Below are 4402 nucleotides of genomic sequence, written 5' to 3'. Positions count from 1 at the left end.
GATAAATAAAGAGTGCAGTAAGTAATAAAGAGTTATGAATTCGTGGTGCCTGATAAAGAATAGCAGGTTTGTAGATCGAAAAAATAGACTTATACATATACACACACACACACACACACACACACACACACACACACACACACACACACACACACACACACACACACACACACATATATATATATATATATATATATATATATATATATATATATATATATATATATATATATAAGTTAATAAATGTATGTATAGTAAGTGCACAAAACAAACGGAATGGTGACACTCAATGCTGACTTAGAAAAACTATAGTAGATACCCAGCAGGCCCCCATCTCCTTACCAGTTATCAGCCAGAGGGTGGCATGCAATTTCACGTCTTAACGATGATTTGAATCCCTTCTGGTGGTGACCAGAAAAAAGGCTGCCGAGAAAATAGGGCCAAAACCTAACAGAACGAGAACGGATAAGCAATAAATGTATAAGCAAACAATACAGAAGTGGACATACAAAATTGAATAACTGTATATCCGAACGAGACACTTAGTGGATAGATAAGTGGCAAACACGAAATAACTAAACAAAGAGAATATAACTTTAGGGCTAGACGAAGACGAAAGTATTAGTAACGCTAAGGAAGAAATCCTAAATGAGTGGAAACAGAAGGGCAACAAGTTGAAAGGAAACAATTTCAAGTGGGGACTGGAGAAATTGCCACCGCTTGCATAAGCAGACGGCATGAAACGGAAGGAGAAACAGAGCAAGAGAGAGAGAGAGGGAGAGAGAGAGAGGGAGAGAGAGAGAGAGAGAGAGAGAAAGATATATATATATATATATATATATATATATATATATATACACACGCAGAGAGAGAGAGAGAGAGAGAGAGAGAGAGAGAGTGAGAGTGAGAGAGAGAGAGAAAGAGATAGAGAAAGAGATAGAAAGACAGGGGAAGAGACCGAGGGTGAAAAAATGAAAAAGAACAAAGGGATGGAATTAGATATCGCACGAATACATAAACATCTTACCATAAGTAGTGTATATGTAGAAATTATATATATATATATATATATATATGTAAACACCAGAATGGAATAATATTATTCTTTCACGTAAAGTATCTAAATATTCGTCGATGTGTATGCCTGTCAAGTGATTCGGTCTGAAATAGTATCACCTAATTGAAAGTAGGAAGGCTGGTAAACCAATATTAGCCAATTCGAACCAGATTCTGCATATTTTTCATTTGCTAATATATGATTTCTAAAACTTAATTTTATAGATAAAAATTTTCTTGAATTTCACAATGGCCTGAATATCACTTTCTCTGATCTCTTTGTTTAAACGGGCAGAACAACAACGTGCTATGAAACTTCAATCAGACAGTGACCCTGACAAAAGCCAACGTAATTGGCTGTAGTATATTGATGGGGTCTAACGCTGTTTAGGTATATTGCATCCGGGTGACTAATTGGAAACAATCGTAAAAATTGCTGTGTGGTAAGAAACTTGCTTCCCAACCACATCGTTCCGGATTCCGTCTCACTGCATGGCACCTTGGGCAACACCTTGCACTACAACCAAGGGCCGATCAAAGCCTTCTGAGTGGAATTGTTAGACAGAAGCTGAAAGAAGCCGGTCGTGCGTGTATATGTATATATATATATGCGAGTAAAAATAAATACAAAAAAAAGGGGTTTTGTATGATTGTGTATAGAGGGATATATTATTTTGTTTAAAAGAGTTCCAACACTGTCTGTTTTTTATGTTTTATTTATATTCCTGCAAAACCTATGTGGGATATAGAATATGGAATATACAATATATAATATAATATACAGTATATAACATAAAATAAAAATGGATGGTACAATGAAATAAAGTATTGAATGTCTTATTGAATATATGGAATATGTCTTATTGAATAGATGAAATATTGAGTGTTCAATATAAAGGATTAAATATATAAAGGCGAATACGTATTTTCTATACCTTGTGGTATTTCATCATGGCCGGTAGGACAGACTTTAACAGACTGTAATAGATTGGCTGGTTTTCTGTCTTTTATACCAAATCCTTTGGACAGCAGCAGTATGTGTTTGGCTATTTTTAGAATTGATGCCAAATTTATTTTTAGAAATGATGACATTTGAGAAATTGTTTTGTGTTTGGGTTGTAGGGATAAGATTTTTAAACCCCAGTAGGTGTTTGACTGTTCTTAGAAATGATGCCAAATTTATTTTTAGAAATGATGACATTTGAGAAATTGTTTTGTGTTTTGGTTGTAGGGATAAGATTTTTAAACCCCAGTGGGTGTTTGGCTATTCTTAGAAATGATGCCAAATCTATTTTTAGAAATGATGACATTTGAGAGATTTTTTGTGTTTTAGTTATGGGGATAAGATTTTTAAACCCCAAGAAAGATAAATTTAATCATTGTTTGTCAAGAGTGGGTTTGAATTTCTTAATAAAGTCCTTTTCTTTGCATTTTCTCTCAATTTCATTTCGCTTGTAAAGTTTATGGAATGGAAATATAATAAAAGTTTGATGACCACATGTTGCCAGATGGTTACTCAGTGGTATTTGGCGGACTTCTGGGTTTTTAATCTGTTGTCGATGCACCCGTGAGCGTTCCGATAGTGCATTACCTGTCTGGCCAACGTACAGTTCTTCACAATTAGGGCATTTGATGCAGTAGATTAGATTTCTACTTTTGCAGTTCATGTTCACATTGGTGAATATTTTCCCTGTTTTTGTGTTCATATATGGGCCGGTATGGATTGATCGGCATGTACCGCATCATCAGTATGTATTTCTGTGTCTGTGTTTCTCCGCAATCATCGCTTGACAACCGATCTAGGTGTGTTTACGTCCCTGTAACATAGCGGTTCGGCAAAAGAAAATGAGAGAATAGGTACTAAAATTACAAAGAATACGTTCTGGGGTCGATTTGCTCGATTAAAGGCGGTGCTCCACATGGACGCAGTCAAATAAGTGAATCAATTAACAGAGTAAAAGAATATATTGTAATGCGTTTTAAAATACTATTTATGCAGAAGGAGAATTTGTCCTCAGCGGAATTTGTACTCAGAACGTAAAGACGGACGAAAGAACGATAAGCATTTTGTCCGGCGCGCACGCGATTCCGCCAGGTCGCTGTATTATCTTTGGGATCAGTTTTACCAAGTATTATTATTAGACGGAGAGAAACTGTGTTAGCAGAAAGAACGAGTTTATTGCAATGACTGCTTTGTTGAATTCTGTTGCAAATGTGACCGAGGTCGAGTCGATGGAATATTCATTATTAAATAAGGATAGAAGTCATTATTAAAAACACACCTGGTAGGAATGAATAAATGAATTGTACATCACTCAAATTATACGTTTCATTTTTTAGAAAAGCCCTACCAGCATTGTATACCTAACAGAAACACATGCATGAAGAAAGAGCAGTACAAGGTGAGACTTAAAACGTTGAAATGATTAAGGTCTGGACAAGGGAGGAAAACTTTCAACAAGAAAAAGGGGGTTCAAGAGATATGATAACAGCTATCCAGGAATAATATATACATACGGAAGAATTGAGGGACTCATATATTTCACAGTTTTAATCACCTGTATGAGCTATCTAAGCATTGCAAAATAGTTGACGGCCATATAATTGTTGTAAATATATCGAAATAGCATTGAAATCTAGAAGAGCCAAACAATGAAGATACGCATCCGTTTCATGAAAAATAATTCAAAAACTGTAAAATTCCTGATAGATCCAAAGGTCAATAAAATTACTGAAACATACCGTTTAGTTCTAAGAACATGAATATTTGTATCGTCTTCTATTTGGTTACTGTTAGTCCGTACGTCCATTTCTGTTTTGTTCATATTTTCTTCTACATCATCCACTGGACAGACGCTGTTGACAACAAAAATTGCTAAATGAATCTATTTTTTATTATATACTCTAAAAGACACCTTAAAATGCCACGCCTTGTTTACATATTTGCATAATACATCAAGCGTTATCATATATATATATGTCTTTCTATGTTATGTAGGTAAAAAGAAAGATATGCCTGTATGTATATACATGGCTATACGTGTATACAGGCATAGTTACAATGTGGCTTGCGTAGTTTCTACTGGCTGAGTATATAATGCTGTAGTTACTATAAACTTCTTAATGTTAATGAGATCGACAACGAGAACAATGACGATGATGATCTAGGTGAAGATTCTGACGATGATGACATGACAATGATGATCGTGATATGAATTGGAAGTGAAGTGAAGATCACCACTATAATTACGATTATGTTGTGAAGGTGATTATCTACGCTGGTTGATGGTGATGCTGTAACTTTTATAATAGCATTTATATCGATTTGGCATGAAAAGCATAAATG

At 34.9% G+C, this 4402-nt stretch overlaps 1 long non-coding RNA gene across 1 annotated transcript in view; it reads right to left on the bottom strand.

The window, feature by feature from the left end:
- The window catches only part of LOC128248102 (uncharacterized), a 43161-nt gene extending 38967 nt beyond the window's left edge, over positions 1 to 4194 (bottom strand). Inside the window, exon 1 of the long non-coding RNA XR_008264368.2 lies at positions 3799 to 4194. This is a non-coding gene — a long non-coding RNA (uncharacterized LOC128248102). The remainder of the gene's footprint in view (positions 1 to 3798) is intronic.
- Between the last annotated feature and the right edge of the window lie 208 nt (positions 4195 to 4402).

The sequence above is a fragment of the Octopus bimaculoides genome, chromosome 6, assembly GCF_046866305.1.
Source record: "Octopus bimaculoides isolate indiv1 chromosome 6, ASM4686630v1, whole genome shotgun sequence".
Classification (NCBI taxonomy): domain Eukaryota; kingdom Metazoa; phylum Mollusca; class Cephalopoda; order Octopoda; family Octopodidae; genus Octopus; species Octopus bimaculoides.
This window is presented reverse-complemented; position numbering and strand designations above follow the sequence as displayed.